Consider the following 9,676-nt stretch of genomic DNA (forward strand, 5'->3'; position numbering starts at 1 on the left):
AAACACAATCTGTTCTTTTCTGGTCTCTAATCCTCCTGAGGACACCGGCGGGGGGAGAAAAAAGAATAACTGCTGACTTGCAGCGAGTGGGGGAGTGATGTGGGGGTGGGCGGAGGGTTTCTAAGTTTGGCAAGGTGAAAGTGACTCTGGTGTTGGGTATTTATCTTCCAGGGGGAAGGACTCAGCTGCTTTTCTCGTCCTTTTGCGCCCGACCCTCTCCCCCCTAAAAAAAAAAAAACCCTATTGTCCCTTCCAGCAGGGTAACCGGGAACATTCTCTCTCACTCACCGCTTTACCTGAACATGGAGCAGTGAGTGTACATTTTAACAAAGTCATCCGCAGGACTTTCGCAATATCACGCAGAGAGCTTTGACTGCTGGCTCATGTTCTGAGTGTGCGGGTTTGCTAGTGTGTCTAATGTATGGTTATTAGGGCTGGGATGCGATTAAAAAATGTAATCTAATTAATTACAGGCTCTGTGATTAATTAATCGCATTTCTTTTCAAGTAAAACACATTTTGTTGTACGAGTGAATCAATGAGTGAGTTTTTTAAATCTAAATTTCACATCCACTGGGCCAAGCAAAGCGCTCTGATCGGCTACTTCTCCCTTTGCGTTTGTTGTCTCTTCTTGTTTGGTGCATCGCTATGATCGGTATGCCCGAAACTGAAGGTTCTGTGGTGCAAAAACTAAGTGCGATTAAAATGAGTTAATTTTTTTAATCGTGTTAATTTTCTGTAATTAATTAATCGCAATTAATCAGTTAAAGTCCCAGCCTTAATGGTTATATATTTTTTCGGGAGTCTTTGTGCCGGTTTGAATGTATGCTGCTTGCGCGAGTACCCTTAAATTGTACGCTTAATACAACACGAGCAATAACTCAAATGTATTTATCTCAGCCCTGATATCATACTGTATGTCGTCACTGTCGGGCAGAAACCTTGTATCTCCAAGTTTCAAGTTTGTACGTTTTTTCACCAAGTAAAGCCCTGCTTCATCATACAAGGCTGTCGCACAAAAGTAGTGAAAACAGCCGATCTACAAGCACACAACGCCTCGCGGTGCGAGCTGCGAGGGCGTTGTGTGCTTGTAGATCTGCTATTTTCACTAGTTTAGTTCATTTTTAAAATGATAAATACAAAACAAACAGTCTTGGACATACAAGGTTTCCACCCAACAACAACGATATTGCATATTGTATCTTACAAAAAAATGTTTTATATATTTTGTTTAACTAGAAAGTACAATAATATACAGTATAACTCTATTGGATCCATTGGAACACAGGCCCTTTTTTTCCATTTCCTGAAAAGTTACGGTTTAGAACATACAATATGGTTTCCATATATCTTCTATGCTCATCTTTAAAGTAAGTAAGCCTTGCTGAGCCATGAGGCTCATAGGGCAGGAGCCTATCTCCTGTTTCTGCAGCGTGAGGCAGCTTGATGAACAAGTACACCCCCTATGACGCTAGTATGTTGCAGGGACTTACCCCAAATCCAACCCTGAATGCCGAGTGCCAATCAGGGAGGCACTGGGTCCCATTTTTCAGAGAGAAAAAACAGGGTGGCAACGGGGTGGCATTTCATTAACTTAATAGCAAAATTGACCTGTGTGAATATGGTCAATTGCGTCAATTTGGTGTTTTCGTTGATTACGCTAGAGGGCGCTCTTCGCCAACGTATGAATGGTGCTAAAGGTTGCTAGGAGACGGATACAACCGGAAATGTCATCCCATTTTTTTTCTCTCCGTCCGGCTCAATGTTCTCAGATTTAGATTTAGATTGCGTTTTTGGTCAAAACAAGCTCTTTTCTACAGAGCCTAACCAAAGCTCGGATGAGTGCGGATCCAATTTTTATTTTCCGGGTGAATGAAAAGACGAGTGTCCACCCCTCCGAGTGTCTTTTGCTTAATCCTGGTCAAATGCTGCGTTCCGTGGGTTGGCCAAATAAGGTAAAAACATGAAAAACCCTGGCAGAGGCAGATTAATTCATTAATTAATACCTGGCAGACAGTCCATGTTAACACAGGGGTCTTCAACAGGGGGTCCGGGACCCCTAGGGGGTCCTCAGAGTTACTACAGGGGCTCCTCCAAATCTTTGAGTGATTAAGTGGTTAAATATCTGAAAACACAAATTGACATGAATCAAAAATACACTGATGATTGTGCTGTCAAACAATGAAACTATACATAATCTATGAAAAGGTTGTGGGGGTCCCTGCTTCATCTCTCTCTCAACTAAGGGGTCCTTGGCCTGAAAACGTTGAAGACCCCTGTGCTTACATGCTCACAGTTGTCTGAAAGAATCACGTGCTGGAAGTGAGCCGTCATGTTGTCCTTTTGTCATGTGCATCTATTCCTATTCGTCTATTTTAAGCCCTGCATAGATACTACCAGAAGCTCACTAAAGCACTATGAAGTCATCATTTGATTGGATTAAACTCCCTATATATAACATTTGTATCCATGCCAGTAGGCCTCCTGCATTGCTACTTCCTTGTTTTGCGAGTGGCGTGTGTCCCGAGCCAGGTCTTATTGATTTAAAACATTTTCCACTCGGCTTCATTTCCTGTCTGATGCTGTCGTGGCCTACCTGGATTAGCGAGGGCGCTAGCAGGTAATCTGCTGCGACACAGATGGCATTGGCAGGATGATGCCATCGTGCCAACTGCGCGGACGGGTGGTATGCTAGCAGTCGGTGATTGAACGTTCAAGGCTCAATATAGTGAGTAGGCTATAGGCGCAGCTCCGCCACCAACCGCCGGCTGCAGCCCAAACTCTTTAAAACAATACGCGTCCTTGTAAAGCAAACAAAACACACCTGTGATCTATTTTTGGGCCCTGATAATCCGGAAGATGAACTGGAAAGTAATGTACAATGTCACCCTTGGACCAGTTTGTTGGACAGGGGGGGTTTGGGGGGTAGTTGGGATCACAGCATGACAAGTGACCTATCTACCCCGGGTCCAATTGCACACCAGAGCCTGGTTGATGCTGATTTGTTTTTCTTTTTTTTGGCTCTGCACTATTAGGTTGTGTTAGTAGTATTGAGTTTTTTGCTTGTGTTTGACATGGCGGTGAGATACTTGTAGCACTGACTAGCATTGACTGTTATGGACACTTTTGTTTGGGCACTGTATTGGATTGATAGTTGTGCTTAAAGTGATCCCTGACTAATACGACAAATATGTCTTAATACATTATAATTGTCCTCTATAACTACAATGTAAAATTAAAAACACCTTAAATATTTTATTTCTTCTAGAAATAGCTAATCTTTCACTCAGTAGGGGAAATGCCTGTCGCAAGTTGATGATGTCATAAATGTCATGTGTAATTTTTATGGCATGCATGTGCAAAAGAACAAAACACAAACACATTTGAAATATTGATTTGATGCTCATATTAACCATAGGAAGTATTAAGTTTGTTTTTATTTTCACATGCATGCCATAAATTCCATAGGGATAGATCACACTTGACATTTATGACATCATCAACTTGCGACGGGCATTTCCGCGTGATTATGGATCCAACTGGGAAAGATGGATAACCACGCCCCGGACTCATTTTTGAAGCTTGTGATTGGCTGAACTGGACGTAGGGAGCGCTCCGTTGTAGTCACTTGGACCGCGCGAGGTGCACCAAAACCCAATTATCATGGCGTTTATCGTGCGCTTGCCCAATAACGATTGCATTCACCACGGCTTCGTAACTCGCGCGGCCGGCGTGGCCCGCTCTTCGCGGCCACTCCGCTGGCCTTCGCGCCGCTTGCAATGTCGTGGACAATAACTGAAAACGAGCGCTCTATGCCGTTTCCATCCATCTTTCCCAGTTGGATCCATAATCACGCGGCATTTCCCCTATTGAGTGAAAGATTAGCTATTTCTAGAAGAAATAAAATAATTGAGGTGTTTTTAATTTTACATTGTAATTATAGAGGACAATTATAATGTATTAAGACATATTTGTCGTATTAGTCAGGGGTCACTTTAAGGATTGCTTTTTTTTGTTCAAGCTGGCTGTTTCACATTGAGCATTGACAGTTTGACACTTTATGTACTGTATATATTCTTTGTACCCTTTCTTTGATGTACCTTGCTCTTTACTGTACTCTGTTCTTTTTTATTTTTTTCATACTTCTCTGTAACTTATACTTATATTGTAACTTATACTGCTGTGCTGCCTCTGGGCGACTGATTTTCGATAATAAAGGTATCTATCTATCTTTCTGATTGCTGATTTTGGAGAGTCTGAATGAAGGCAACTACACTACAAATTAATCCATCCACCCGCCGAACTGGGGTGGGTGGATTATCATCAAATGACGTCACTGTGCAGCGGTGACAAGCGGTGAGCGGGTGAGGTGGTCACCTCATCAACAGTAGCTGATTTTACTCTCTGCCCAGCAACCCACCCCTCCAGAGGGAGGCGGGATCGATAGTGTCTAATTATCAATAAGCAACTTTAGGTGGATATCGTCGTTGTCGGGTGAAAACCTTGTATGTCCAAAACCGTTCGTTTTGCATTTTTCATTTTAATAATGATTGAAACTAGTGAAACCAGCCGATCTACAAGCACACAACGCCTCGCGGTGCGAGGCGTTGTGTTCTTGTAGATCTGCTGTTTTCACTACTTTTGTGCGACAGCCTTGTACGATGAAGCAGGGTTTTACTTTGCGAAAGAACATACAAATGTGAAACTTATACGAGGTTTTCACCTGACAACAACGATATGTGAGGTTTTATGTGATATAGGGTTAGGGTTAGCCGAACAAAATCAATTCTTCTTATCAAGTTGAAAAACTTACTTGATTAAAGTAAAAAAATAAAAATAGGGAAACTTTGGCATTTGGCTGAAAAACTGCCGACACCTATGTCGTCCAAAATATACATAAAGTAGGACCACAATGGAACCTTAATGTCTGACTGTACCTCACACTGTTTACAGTTCTGACTAATAATAATTCTGACCTGTTTACCCTGGGTCCAACTAAAAACACAATTTATGTCATCCAACATTCCATATCCACGAGTTTCCAACGCCCCATAGTGCATTGCGCAGACGCTGTACCGAGCTTCCGGCGCCGCAGCCGAGTGTGATTTACAAGCTCACAACAGGCTGCATCTGCGACGCGACGTGAGCTTGTATGTCTGCTGTTAAACCGGAAGTGTGGTCCAAATAATCTCCAGTCGCCTCCAGCAAACTCCCGCGGAAAGAGGTGGATAGGCTACCTACAGTAAACTGAAAATGATACTGACACCCGAGATCTATCGGTCCGCGTTACATAAACTCAGATAATGCTGCCTTTACAAAACATAACTATGATGAAAGCTGAAGACTTGCCAATGTCTCAACAACAACATCAAGGGTAATGCGTAATGTGCTTTGCTTTCATAGCAGCAGTGATTTTGTGTTATTATCTACCAGAGTCATTTTTCAGTCAGTCTTTCAGATAGTTGGACCTACTGTAGCATGTCTCATTATGTGTGTATAGACAAGACAGATGAACATCTGTTACGTACACATTTATTGACAAAATGCAGACGCAATAATTCAGCGGAGAGGTGACTTTTTGTGACACATTTGGTCTGAATCTGAATCTTGTGGAACATTTGAGTTCAGGGGTGTCACAAGGGGGAGAAAAGTGGGATTGAGTTACTAGGGCCCAAGATGGAGGGGCCTTAATTATTTTATACTCTAACTATTGACAAATAGCAGATATACAAGCTTGTAGATCTGCTATTTTGGAAAAGTCGTGAAAATGTGTGCAAATCTTTGAATATATGTATTATTTAATCGAACATTTGTAACTCAAATTGTATTATCTGGGGGGTCCTTGGAACTAAATATTTTGAGATGGGGGTCTGTGGCCAAATACATATCATTTTGGGGGTCATTCACATGAAAGGGTTTGAGCGCAACTGACATAGAAACATAGGTTTAGGTCAAAAAACCTTATTTGAAATATTCAAAGACTTGCTCAAATCTTTACGATTAACTCATTTGGTGCAAGCGCCCTCTAGGGGCCATAGAATGCCAGGGTATCTCTCATAGGCGAGCGCTTTAGCTTCCAGGACCTCACCTTCCAGGACCTCACGTGCTCACGTTCATGCACGTCATGGAAATGTCCCGGGTGATGATAATGCTAACCGAATGGCTATTCCCATTTTGTCATCTAAAAGATCATTTTTGGGCGATTTCGCCGTAAATAAACCTCGCGCCGCTTCCCTAAAGACACAATCCAGAGATATAAGCCTTCAAAGATGTGGTCTTTCATTGGATTAGGCGGAGATTGGCGATTTCGTTCGCAAATAACGTCCGGCCGGGACGTTGCTAGCTTTCGGCTAGTAGCTAGAAAAATCAGGCCAGGCTTCAGAAGGCCTCTTATCATTTTATTCCATTTCATTAAATATCCCGGACTAGTTCGGGATAGGCACCCTGGAATACGTCGCGCCGCCTACAATGAACATTGGGTGAACATTGGGGGGGGTCTAAACTTTATTTTAAACCATTTTCAATGGAATAAATCGTCGGAGCATCTAGCGTCTCTCGTTGGTGAGCGCTGGGCGAGCCGGGACCACCCACGTTGCTCCAAGCAGCTCGGGGTAAGTAAAATAGCAAATAAAAAAATTTTTTTGATCCCGAATACCCCGAAACTAGTTCGGGATAGGCACTCAAAGAGTTAAAAAAGAAAAAAGAATAGCAGATCTACAAGCTTGCAGCGCGGCACTCGGTGCCGCGCTATGAGCTTGTATATCTGCTATTTTTCAATAGTTAAAGCACAAAATAATGTGTAATAACTTCCCAGTCTAAATGGGTTAAACCCCCTCCTCCCCCTATGAAGAACATTCATGGGGGACCCGCAGTGAATCCTTGTGCCCACCCAGGGCCCAGAATTTGGTGCGACACCCCTGGTTGAGCTCGGGGAGTTTGGACATCTCCCAGATGTCCTGAGACTACCGTGAGTTTACTATAAAAGTCAAACACGGACATCTCTAGGAATAGAACGGAACAGATTTCCATATTCTACCCATCCATCCACTCACTTCCCCCCCACAGCTGTTTGCATCCATTATTCACGGACTGGTCCTCACAACGCATGAACTAGACAGCCAATGATTCAATTCCCTGAATACTTTTTTTAATTTATTACAATTTTTGTCATTTTATGCTTTTGTAGATAGGTCAGTGTGGAGAGACAGGAAAGCAAATGACAGAGAGAGAGAGAGAGAGAGAGAGAGAGAGAGAGAGAGAGAGAGAGAGAGAGAAGACTCACCTCTTCAGACTCCACCTAAACCCATAGCACTACTGTAACACTCCCCTTCCCTCAATGACCACACATGAAGCTAGATAGCATTTTTTTTTTTTTTAGACGTTTTTAGAAGATTATTAGATGCGTGGTCTACCTATGTTATTATTATTTTTTCTAGATTGATATTCCTATGCATTTGTTGTTGTTGATGTACTGACATATTATCTTGCTTATTATATTGATGTATTACTTGCTTATTGTAAGTCGCTCTGGATTAAAAGTGTCTGCTAAATGCCTAAACTGTAAACTGTAAGTGAAGGTGGTAGTGTCTGTTGGGTTTCTAAACATTTACAAGAGCTTGTGACTAAATAATAACTAGAAGCAGTGCTCTTCCGAGCACAGGTCTCCACCAGGTCAGCCATGTAATGTGTTTTACATAAGTCGGCCTCCTGATGGCGCTATAAAAGGTTGATGTAAAAAATGCAGGGAAAAGGTTTTACCTTGGCCTCGAAGGAGTGCGCATACAAAGTTTGACACTAATCGGTGGAGTTATAGGTGAAAACATGAATCGGCCTGTTATAGCGCCACCATGAGGCTGATTTGATTTTTCTTAAGTGGCATTTATTCCTCTGCCTATTGGGAATGTGCATGCACAATTTCACCAAAATCGCACACTGCGTTCAGGATTTCAGGCATTTTATTCAAAACTGACCAATCCTGCAAACTTTGAAAGCCAGTTTTAGCCAATCAGGATGGAATATGGAAAATCTGACACATCCATGTCGATCACATGACTGTAGAGATACTGTCTACTGATTTACGTGATTTTTGGACAAAATCTGTAGGAGTACTGGCAAAAGTTAGTTTTGCAAAAGTCGGCCTCCTGGTGGCGCTAGAACAGGCCCATGTGAAATATTTGGGGCAGAGGTTCTGAATTGGTGTCGAGGGAGTGTGTGTGCACAGTTTGGCAGCGACCGGGCCAACGGCGCCGGAGATTAGCTGGTAACGGACAAACGGACGGACGGACGGACGCACGGACGGACGGACGGACGCACGCACGGACGGACGGACGGACGGAGGGGAAAACATACTCTCCCTCAGCCTTCGGCTGGTGGAGACAACTACTACTTGCTCAGTCCCTGAGCAAGACACTTAACCCATAACTACTTCCCGGGGGCAGTATTAATAGAGCCCACTGCTCCTAATAGATAGGACGGGTTAAATGCAGAGGTCAAATTTCACATCATTTATGTGCTAATGTACTGTGACAGATATGCCCCAAAGGACTGGGTACTGCATTATTATTATTAAATGTAGCTACAGTACATGATTCATATATACCGGTATCCTATATTTCATCTGGCAGAAACCTTTTATCTCCAAGTTTAAAATGTGTATGTTTTTTTTCTAAAGTAAAGCCTTGCATCATGATATAAGACTGTCGCACAAAACTAGTGAAAATAGCAGATCTAAAAGCACACAACGCCTCGCAATCCGAGGCGGTGTGTGCTTGTGGTGTGCTTTACAACCAGCAAAGATCTTTCAGCCACTTAGGCAAAAGGTACACAAAACAGTAAGCACGCGCATCCAAATGATACAATCCCAGGTGCTGAACAGAAGACCAACTTTAAGATAGAAAGATAGAATCTGCACACTGAATCATACTCCCAAAGTGTTTTTTATTTTTATTTATTGAGTTACCACGAAGGTGGTGTTTGGAGCGTATCCACTCTGCCTCAGACTGTCCGGGGAAGAGCGGATACGCTCGAAACGCCACCTTGATGCAAACTCAATAAGAAACTCCAGTGTGCGGATTGCATACTACATTATTAAGCCCTAACTACAAGCTCACAACACGTTGCATTGTGACATGTTGAAAGTGGACAGTACATGAGATGTACTGTCCTTTCTACCTGCTTATTGTACAGTAGTTCATCCCACATTGGAGTTTCATCGGGTTTTAAATAAAAGGTTGACTGACTGATCCACAAGGAAATATGAACCTTTCTGCGATTTGAAACAAGGCCATTTCCATAGTTAAATAATGTAGTAGTGCCAAGCACAAGCAGCACTGGAAGTAAAGTATTGCCTGGGCATTAATAGAAGGCAATACATCTGGGAAACACCATTCAAACCAACGATAGGCTGAAATACAGCAAATATATGTGCACTGTAGAAGCCCACACTGGGAAGGCCTGAGTGCCTCGTGTAACTCGCAAAGTGGAAGAATGGTCCCTTGTGGGACCATTTTTCCACTTCGCGAGTTCCATGAACACTCTAGATTTCGCTGTGCATGCCTCTCTTTGAGATATTACTCTGCTGGCACCCCGGGGTGCAGTTCTTGTTTCACGATGCTGGAAATCTTCATTTGATTCCAGTTCCACTATCAATTATTAAAAACAATGCAGCTCATCTGGTG

General features: G+C 42.8%; 1 protein-coding gene across 1 annotated transcript in view; it reads right to left on the reverse strand.

Moving 5' to 3' along the window:
- LOC308280136 (voltage-gated inwardly rectifying potassium channel KCNH7-like) overlaps positions 1-9,676 on the reverse strand; it is a gene marked incomplete at both ends in the record, with an annotated part of 206,348 nt that overhangs the window by 147,879 nt on the left and 48,793 nt on the right. The window lies entirely within an intron of this gene.

This window comes from Nannobrachium achirus, assembly GCF_963921795.1.
Source record: "Nannobrachium achirus genome assembly, chromosome: 24".
NCBI lineage: Eukaryota > Metazoa > Chordata > Actinopteri > Myctophiformes > Myctophidae > Nannobrachium > Nannobrachium achirus.